Source organism: Tachysurus fulvidraco, chromosome 17 (genome assembly GCF_022655615.1).
Source record: "Tachysurus fulvidraco isolate hzauxx_2018 chromosome 17, HZAU_PFXX_2.0, whole genome shotgun sequence".
NCBI classification, from domain to species: Eukaryota; Metazoa; Chordata; class Actinopteri; order Siluriformes; family Bagridae; genus Tachysurus; species Tachysurus fulvidraco.
Window position 1 is genome coordinate 11,294,614 of NC_062534.1, and position 10,850 is coordinate 11,305,463.

The following is a 10,850-nucleotide window of genomic DNA, read 5'->3' on the forward strand; positions in this document are numbered from 1 at the left end:
GAATTATGAGTTCCTTTGATGCGTCTTAAATGCCTTTGTTCTTAAGTGCAATGAAACTGTCATATTAGTCAAGAACAATATGTGCAATTCATGCCATTTAGAAGGCCACTTTTTGATGTTCCCTTCTCTTCTCATTCCTGCACTTCCCCTTGTTTGTTGCAGCTTCAGGGAAAACTAGAAAATAAAGTGCTACAGCTACGGTGTAACCTTGCCAATCTGTCTCCCTAGACATGGCTTCTTCCATGTTTAAATTGATGTCTGTGCTACAATACAATAATATCACTGAGCTGAATTCTACTTCAAAATTTGTCTGAATTCTGATTAACTTAAAATCATTGCATAACCACTATTTCCATAGGAACAGTAATTAATCGGTATGAAAGTTAAGAACTAGGAACTATGGCAATAATCAGATGAACTATATGTATTCAAGCATTTTTGTTGCACTATTGTAATGTTGTCTAAACATATACCTATCGGTTTTGACAAGTAGCCTTCATTAATCTTAATATAATATTTATTAAGTATTACTTATAATAATTATTTTAGTTGGAATCTGAAATGATTTGTATGATAAAAATGGGGGAATAAAATGAGCATTTGCAACAACAAACTGGCTACAATAATAATCTAAACATACATTATTGTAAATAACAATATTCTGTATTGGCCACCTTAATATGTCTCAGCAGTCATCAGAAATAGCTACAAATACAAGTCAATTTTAGTGAAAAAAAAATCTTCTGTCACGAGCGCGGGACAAACCAGACCCAAACGCAGGATGTCGAAATAAACAGGATTTAATAACAAAGGAACACTAAACACGACATGGACTAAAGACAGTAGATTCTGCGCTGCACAAAGCAAGGCGGCACAGTTAAATAGACAGGGTAATTACAATTTGGGGCAAGTCGTGGCCTAATGGTTAGAGAGTCTGACTCGTAATCCTAAGGTTGTGGGTTTGAGTCTCAAGCCGGCCACGAATGAGGTGCCATTGAGCAAGGCACCGAACCCCCCAACTGCTCCCCGGGCACTGCGGAATAAATGGCTGCCCACTGCTCCGGGTGTGTGTTCACGGTGTGTGTGTGTTCACTGCTGTGTGTGTGCACTTTGGATGGGTCAAATACAGAGAACGAATTCTGAGTATGGGTCACCGTACTTAGCCGTATGTCACGTCACTTTCACTTTTAATGGGAAACAGGTGTGGACGGGAGGAACAGACAAGGGCGAGGCGGACACGTGACGAAGAAAATAAACACATGCACGTGGCCAAAGTCCGGGCTGAGTCCTAACAATAAGTCTGGAAATGGCTATAAAGCCATTTCTAAGCTGTGGGACTTCAATGAACTCCAGTACAGTGAGTGCCATTATCTACATATGGCGACAACATGGAACAGTGGTGAACCTTCCCAGGAGTGGACGGCCGACCACAATTACCCCAGGAGCGCAGCAACGACTCATCCAAGATGTCACAAAAGACCCCACAACAACATCCATAGAACTGCAGGCCTCACTTGCCTCAGTTACGGTCAGTGTTCATGACTCCACCATAAAAGTGTGACATTAAAGTGTGACAAAGATGTGAAAAACTAAAAAACCAGGAAGGGTGCCAACACGTTTTTCACACCACTGTAGTTACTTACAGTATTACTTTCTCCACCTTGATTAAAAAATAAATAAATAAATAAAAATAAAAAAAATTCACCACCATGCTGTACCCTGGGTATGCTGTTCTGTTGGTGTGTTTTTTTTTTGTTTTGTTTTGTTTTGTTTTTTGTAATCATCTGGTCATACACTTTTATACATAATTTTGCCATATGATTTAAGGTGATTTAGTTGAGCTTGGATGTTATTTGTGAGAAAGAGCTTCTAACCACCTGTAACTGCTGCTGTAATGTGACATTTATTTTATTTGTTTACCTTTTGATTACAATTTTCATTGAGAATTTAATCCGTGTTTGATGTTTAGACCTTTATGTATTATTCAATTTATTGTATGTTGTGGGACTCAATTAACGTGAGACTTCTAGTCATTAAGAGCTAGCGACAAGGATGGACACTTTATATTCTCCGATGAAAGGTATGTTCCAGTCAAAAAGGACTTGAATGGTCATAAGGAAGAATTAAATGCCCCTTTTCCACCAAGGCAATTTGAGTGCTGGTTAGAGCCAAGCCCAATTTAGAACCGGTTCCTTCTTTTTTGACAACTTTTTTTTCACTTCAAATCAAGTGCACCACATAACTAATTAGCTCATAAAAAGGGCGCTGAAGTAATGAGCATTTGATACATTAATTAAAGTGCACTAAATAGGGCCTTGCTCAGGGGCCGAGCAGTGGCAGCTTGGTGGACCTGGGGTTCGAACCCATGACCTTCCAATCAGTAGCCCAACACCTTAACCACTGAGCTACCACATCCCACCAACTTTGAACCAGCACCAGCGCTAGCTCTGAACCAGCACTCGGTTCTTTTTGGTGGAAAGACTCTCTCATAGCATGCAGCCAACAAGTTTTTACAGTGGACTTGGAGACAAGTCTTCAAATAAATCAGTATTAGGAGAACCGCTTGGGTCTTTCCCCAGATGTCCAGCGTGTTTATGATGACCTACGTGTCTGTGTGTGCTTGGAGGGAGATACAGTACAGTACAGTGAAAACTCGTCTGCTCAAGGACACGAGTGGATGATACAGCAAGTTTGTAGGAGCAGCAGGATTGTCGCTGCATGTTCGCAGCACGTGAAACATCATCAAAGGATTAACAGATGAGGTGAAAACACGCATTACACATATAAAGACAAGCGACAAGTCATAAAGAACTTGAACATTTAAAAGTTTTTCGGTTTTCCTAAAGGTTTTTGCTGTAAATCAAAGATAAGTTACTATACTGTAAGTGTGTGTTGTGAATGTTCTGACTTTAATTGAAGTTTGCTGTTGATTGACACATTTCATTTTAGATTTAAAGTACTTTGTAAATATTAGGAAAAGGCTTTTAGCAATTGATATCAAAGTTAGCCAAGTGTTTTGAAGTGTAATTTGAAAGGTAATTCTCAAACTGAAATAGGCTGTTTGCACAATTTAATTTCCTGTAAAATATTGCTACTGAAAAACAACCTTTTGCTTTGTTTAAGCCTTAAATATTTATATTTACATTACATTTGAAGTGTTTAAGGTTGATTTAGAGATTTTATTATCTATCCATATTTTCTACTAACAAATTGATTCAAAATGTCTAGTAAGAATACAGTTCAGGTAAGGGACGGTGATAATGATAGCGCAAATTCACAAGACCAATCTTACAGCACCTTTACAGGATTGTGAAGTAGGTCTGCTCATTGGGTACAACTGCTCACAAGCCCTACTGCCAAGAGAAATAGTTTCCGGCCAAGAACATCAGCCTTATGCACAACGTACAGACCTTGGATGGAGTATTATTGGTCATGGGAATCCATATGTAGACTATTTTGACTCTATCAGAACCAGTCATCGTATAGTATAGTAGTAAGGCAAGTGACACCAATTATGGAATCTTCTGTCAACTTCAGAACCGAGTGTGCGAAATGCTCAATTAACGTGAGACTTCTAGTCATTAAAAGCTAGCTAAGCTAGTCATTAATTTTATATACTCCGATGAAAGGTTTGTTCCAGTCAAAAAGGACTTGAATGGTCATAAGGAAGAATTAAAGACTCTCTTTCTCATAGCATGCAGAGAACGAGTTTTCAAGGTGGACTTGGAGACAAGTCTTCAAATAAATCTGTATTAGGAGAACCGCTTGGGTTTGTGTGTGCTTGGAGGGAGATGGATGAAAACAAGATGATGTGGAATTCAACAGAAAGATTTGATCTTTAATCAAGGACACTGAGAATACTTTAATTGGTGACAGGTGTATGATAATTACTTTGGAACATTAAATTTGATTAGTTCATTCTGAATATAGCCACAATCACAATTACAAAATGGTTTGCAGACTTCTGCAACCAGGTTTGTAATCTTTCTTTTTTTCTAAAATGTTTCTGGTTTTCCACAGAATTATTATTTCAAAATGAGAGTGTATATGTATGAATAAAATGTCACCTTCTGGACTAACTGAAACAAATGAGGAATGAATTATTGTTTCTATGAACTGCAATCCCTTTTACAAAATGTTTTATATGAGGTAATCAAAAGAAATTTGCATCTTCTCTGCTTAACAAATGTAGTGCTTATATTATCCATTGCATCAGAAAATGTTAGATAAAAGGTAAAAATTATGTGGGACCTTTAAGCTTTTTTTATCTTCTATATTCGGACCAGCCAACAATAACCTAATCCATTAAATGAGCCACAAATTAAACAGGCACTCCCATGCAGACCACCAAATAAAACAAGACAAAATAAAATGAAGCATAATAGTGTGACCTTTTAGCATGATAACTTCAGCATGACAAAGTCAGCAGCATTGAGGGCTAGCACATAATAAAAATTGGATATGATAAACAGATTTTTCTTAGTTTCTAAAGGTACATGATCCCTTAGGTTAAAGCTGCCATCTATTTTAACCTTCTGATTAGACTTAGCAGGTCAGCATTTCACTTCACACAGATGAGCATTTATGCATGCCATCAAAGAAGTAATTACACCAATATTCCACATCCATAGCATTGGAATATGTCTGCTTCTTTCTGGGAATATTAATTGGGAAAACTAGGAGTAACTTTGTGTCCTTCTAAAGAAAGGTCCTGTTTATCCACATTATAGCCTTAAAACATAACATCTCAAACAAAAACCTATTCAATGAAGTAATAATAGATTAGAATGACAAAGCGTCTAGACTCTTTACAAGGTTATATATTGTAAATACAATAACTCAGATATAAGATCATATTTCCAACCATTTTGTCACCAAATAAACAAATGCATATACACATCATGCTATTGTCAGAACTGATTAATTGATCAGCTTTTAATTGTTGTCTTCTGATCTAGTGCCACACAATTTGATAAACACAATCAATGAGACTGTCAAAGCTCATTAAACTGAGTTAGAATATCATTTAGAATAACAGACTCAGATTCAAAACAATCCTAGCATGTTTCCAAACTGTCAAGAAAAATTGAATGAATGGCAATTATTGAATGCAGTAAAAATAGATAAAGATGACATAATTTTCAAATATCATAGAACTACATAGTTTGTCAAGCTATTAAGGGATGATGGCTACACAAAAAAATTCTTCTTACTGGAGGAAGTCAAAGAGCAGTTTGTTAAAAGGTTTCTCTGAGTTTGCAGTCTAATACATTGAACATATGACAAAAGATTTTTACACTCCGTTGTAAAAGCCATTACGGGAAACCAAAAGCCCAAGACTCCCAGCTGCACTAATGCACTATAACTATTAATCTGAAGCCTATCAGTAACAATTATTGGATCCCAAATTCTTTCGTTGTTTCTAATAGCCATGCCCAGATTATTATTTCAATATCCTTGTTTTTTCAAATGGAAAAAGGTCATTTCCCCCTAAGTAAGCCAATAATAATTTTTTTTTTCAAGAATTTTATCTATTTTATGTGCTTTTAATATATGCTCTCCACTTCTGTGTATTGGGAAGCAAAGTTATAAAATTAAGGAAGCAGATATATGAATGAAGACAATTCCAGTGCAATAAAAATGCGTATTGTTATTATTAGTCCACACTAATATAAAATAGGTAGACAAAAACAACAATAATTATATTTTACATAGAATCTTGAGCTCATCTACTTTGCCTAATACCACCAGGCTGACAAACCAGTCTGGATACATGACATCATTGGGAGGAAATAAGTAATACAGTAAAACAGCATTATATCTCCATAGACACACTAGATAAAGGGAGGAAATTAAAGGCTGTGAAGAGCAGAAGCAGTTTTGAACACAATCCATATACGCTGGCATGTCTTCCTCTTATACTAATCCAAATTAAATTTATTTATATAGTGCTTTTAACAATTCCCATGTTCTCAAAGCAGGAGGAAACAGAAGAGAGAAAAAAAGTAATATATATATATATATATATATATATATATATATATATATATATATATATATATAAAGATGAAGAAAATAAATTAATACATACAATTAAAGTTTAAAATTAATTTAAAAATATTCATTTAAAATTTAAAAATAATAGATATCTATCCCTATGTCTATCCCTTATACCTGAGCTGTGTCTAAGCTGGAGGTTATGAAAGTGAAGCACATTACATAAAACATGTAGATATAGTAACAGTGATACACAGGCTAAGAACTTTACACCCAAAAACTGAATGGCAGCAAATCCAGATTTGCTGCGGGAACCCAAGAGCTGGCAACCAAGATCTTTAAAAGTGGAGGAATACTTGAATCTCAGACAAGTAGCAAACAGCTTGTGCCTATTTTTGGATTTTAATTAGATGTATGAGAAGTGCTCTGAAAACCAATTCCACCAATTGCAAACAAGAATAAACCTAAAGCCATCAAACCTGCCACACAAGCCCTCCTTTACACACCGGCACACACATTACACTCAAACTTGATATTCTAAAGTCTAAAAAAGCTTTTATAATACTTACAAATAAAAGATTTATACAGTCACGGTACTGACTTATAAACTTCATGATATTTATATTCCCAGTGATAAATATTGCAGGTCAATAAAAATAGCTTTAGGTTTAAAATAAATTAAAACACTAGCATACATAGAAAACAGCAGTGACTGGTCTAATGGTCTAATATAGTTTGTCTAATCAACATGGCTGCAATGAAATGCATGATCATGCAGATTCTGTCTAGCAGCTTTGTTAATATTGATGCTTCAGTGGGCATTGGCCCACCAAAAAATATAAAGACTTATGAATGCCCACCAAAACATATAAAGACTTATGAATGTCCTTTAATCAAGGACACTGAGAATACTTTAATTGGTGACAGGTGTATGATAATTACTTTGGAACATTATATTTGATTAGTTCATTCTGAATATAGCCACATCCACAATTACAAAAGGGTTTGCAGACTTCTGCAACTAGGTTTGTAATCTTGAAAAATGACAAATATTATATTACTGATCATGTGCATCTCTATATGGCCACATGAATAAATGTCTCACATCCTTACAGCTATAAATTAACCTGATTAGTTAGTTCACATAATTTGTTTAGATAATTAGTTAAGAAGGCAAGTGCCCCTGAAAAAGGTATAAAACAGGAAACATGTTCCCCCATCTCTAGAAAATGCTGTCCATTCATCATGTTTTAAGCTTTAAGCTAGTGATAGAAACTGATCCTGCTTCTATGATTTAACTCCTCTATATTGCTCTTAAATTAAGAAGGTACTAAGAGAGCAGGTTTTAGCATGTTTTTTTTCTGTGTTTCCTTTGTCTGTATTGCTGTACAATGAATTTTGAATTTATACACAAGAAGAATGAACTAACACAGGAGGAGAGTCTAAAGTCAATAAAGAAATTAAAGAAATTCAGAAATTAAAGGCATGGCAAGGCTGGCATAGTGTGACAATTGTGAAGGAAACCACACCTAGCATATCAAGCACAGTTGACCTTCTTTTAAAAATCCATTGATTCAAACGTAACTTGCTGATAACATGGCATGAATGTCAAGTAGAAAATTATTCATAAAAATGATCAGATAGTCATCCATGGGAAAAAAAAAGAAAAGTAAAGAAAGAAAAGACAAGGGATTAAAATACTTGCACCCAAATCCACTAATATTTATAGTCAGCTAGTGTGACTGCTGATTAGGTATTATTATTTAGAACAGCCTTGAAGGCAGAAAAAATGTATATTCAATGAATAAAAGATAAATACCTTAAAGTGTTTATAAAACTCAATAACCTAGAATTTTTATTCTGTAAATTCTTCTTTTATTATTCGTTATTTCCTTTATCATTAATTATGTCTACCTTCTGCTCTATATTTATGTTCTGTAAAGCTGCTTTGAGACAATGTCTATTGTAAAAAGCGCTATACAAATAAACTTGAATTGAATAAAGATAAGCCAACCACAAATAGATCTTTAATAAAGGAAATATTAGTATAAAAGTATAAAAACTTCTTTAAAAACATTATAAATCAACAATGAATATCAATATTTTAAAATCACACAAATGTTAGACAAAATCTTATGATTCTAAAGGTCTAAATTTAGTTAAATTTAGCTAAATTTAAACTAACAGTAAAAGCAACATCATGGCTTTCTACTACAGTTGACCTAGTTATCAAGCTAATACTATAATTACAAACAAAAATTATTAATAATTAAAACATCATATCAATAATCTATTAATCATTCCACATTAACTCAATACTCAAAAATATTCCACATAAAAACTGAATGTATGTATAAAACATCACCATGGGTAGTATCCAGTTTTAAATGAAAATATCCCAATGGCAAGAGAATAAGCAACTTTGCAAAGAACTGTGTGGGCTAACATAAGATACACTATTTGCTTGAGTGTTTGCTTTTGTTTATGCTCTTTTTTAAATCTTCGTACAGTTTGAAATCTATCTCCACTATACGCAAATATTCTTACATATACTGTACAGCAGGTAAAATAAGTATTGAACGTGTCATCCATTTTCAAATACATTCAGAAATTAAGTTAGGTATAATAAGAATAACACAGGGAAAAAGTATTGAACACACTTACTAAAATTTATTTAATACTTCATATAAGAGCCTTTGTCGGTAATCTACACAGGCCCAAATGCAAGGCTGTGATAACTGTGATGTGACACATTGCCTTGGTCACCACTGATGTACCTGTCATGGCCCTGCGGTTGCTGTGAACATTGCGCACAGTCCACTCCCTTCTGGCATCAATGGGCCTCAAATGAGACAAGCTGGATGACAGTTCAGCGTTCAGCCATCTGTGCACCAATTTTGATATGTTCTCACTACAAAGGCACATATACAACCCACAAGGCGTGCAGTTTCCGAGGTTGAAGTTCTGGTGCACCGTGCACAATTTGTCCTTTATCAATCTCTGCCAAATCAGTAGCTTTTCCCATTCTGACAGCAAACACTCTACTGACCAAAAGCTGGTCCTTGGGTGGATATATATTGCTCTTTGAACTGCACCTGCTGCACCATTCATTTGCCAGGTGAACTAATGTATCGGCTCATCAGTGTATATTTACTGAAAAAATTAGGGTGTTTTCAATACTAATTTAATTTGCCGTATAATGAAAATCATTGCCAATCTCTTTTTGGGAGCTTTTGAAGATAACAACTGTAAAATATCACCACTGAGAGTATAAGCATTTTTACTTATAGCATGACAGCCTTGAGTGTGATACCCATGACAGTCTTTGTTGATATCTAATGTCCTGCCCATACAACATATCGTCTACAGCTCCTTCTCTTTGGCCCAAAATGGGCCCAAGCATTTCAGTACTCCAGTTTTGGTATATTTCAAGTCCAAGATTTGCTCTTAAGTGTACACAAGAAACTGGGCCATTACTCATTTACTATCTTGGTACGTGAGACAAAATGGCAAAGACTTAAGTCCATTTGTTTTCTTCAAAATGCTCCTGTCTCAACAGCTTCCGAAGGTACAAAAACATTGTCATGTGATTAGACAGCCCTATTAACGGTACCCCATCTGGGTTTTATGCCATCAGAGGGAAATTATTCAGACCAGGCTAATAAGAATTGTGTCTGCGTGGAAAGATATGCTGTGACAACGACAGACACGTCTGTCACTCTCTGATCTTGAATGTTTATGTAGCCAGAGGAGGCTTGAATAGCCAGAATAGCAATGAGGGAAGCACGACTGCAGATTTATTAGAATTCACACAAGCCAACAGTCACTACCAAGGTTGTAGCTAGGGTTCTATACGATACGTTCTAGACGATATTATTCGCATGTAATCTTACCGAAATCGCACACCTCTTTTAGAAACCCTATGAATTTGATTTGAATCCCGGACTGCGCTCTGCATGATCTCTCCTACTGTCGACCTGAACTGCTACAGGCACAGACAACTCACATGCTCATGATGGAGCTCACCAACACCGAAGGGGTGCTGGAGTAAATGTAGGAATTATTAGGGAGGCTGAAGCAGGATGCTGAAGGGACGCAATAAAAATCAATGAGAGCCCGTTGTGAAGGATATCAGAACACACATATTAGTGAACTTTCGGTTGAATTTACATAATAAATAAACCTGGTTATGTCCAAGTCATGGAGGTTTATAAATCCGTATTTGCAGCAGTGCTTATAGCAGCACTGAGCCTGGCTTGTGTCTGGCGATGCAATCATCCAAAAACAGACATTTCCCAAATACAAGATCAAGATTAGATGTGTATTTAGCTGTCTTAACACATCCGAAATAATTTTTAGTAAAAAAAAAAAAAAAAATCGCTATGGACCTCGCAAAGGAACTAATGTCGGTTTCCCGCTAGAGGATGATTCATATAAACACACCGAGCGCCGTCTGGAGTCAGGCTCCCATTTGCTTCAGCGCTCCGGATATTCACAGAACATCCACATAAGGCTACCGTGATTTAATATGTCGTGACATATATATTGACTAAAATAAAGGTCTTACCTCTTCCACCAAGGTGAGTAACAACCAATTGATGTCCGCCGAATTGTCCGTGTGCTACAGATGACCTCCAAGACGGGGTAAAAGCAAAAGATTGTAAACCAACACCATTTCCACAATGGATTTAGCCACGAATCTCCGTTTAGCGCTCAGTAACATGAGCAGCTGTGGCTACATGCTTATCCGCAAAAATAGGTTATTAAACGTTATATGACTGTTAGTACCTAGAGGCGCCGGTACCAAACCTCTGAACAGTGACGGGGAAAATATAGCTGGATTTCCGGAGTTG

The 10,850-nt window shown here is 35.9% G+C and overlaps 1 protein-coding gene across 2 annotated transcripts in view; it reads right to left on the reverse strand.

Annotated features, from left to right (window-relative positions):
- drp2 (dystrophin related protein 2) overlaps positions 1-10,734 on the reverse strand; it is a 160,653-nt gene extending 149,919 nt beyond the window's left edge. For both annotated transcript variants that reach the window (XM_047802573.1, XM_047802571.1), the window contains exon 1: positions 10,565-10,734. The gene's annotated coding sequence lies outside the window, so the exon portion shown is untranslated. The remainder of the gene's footprint in view (positions 1-10,564) is intronic.
- Positions 10,735-10,850: the final 116 nt, after the last annotated feature.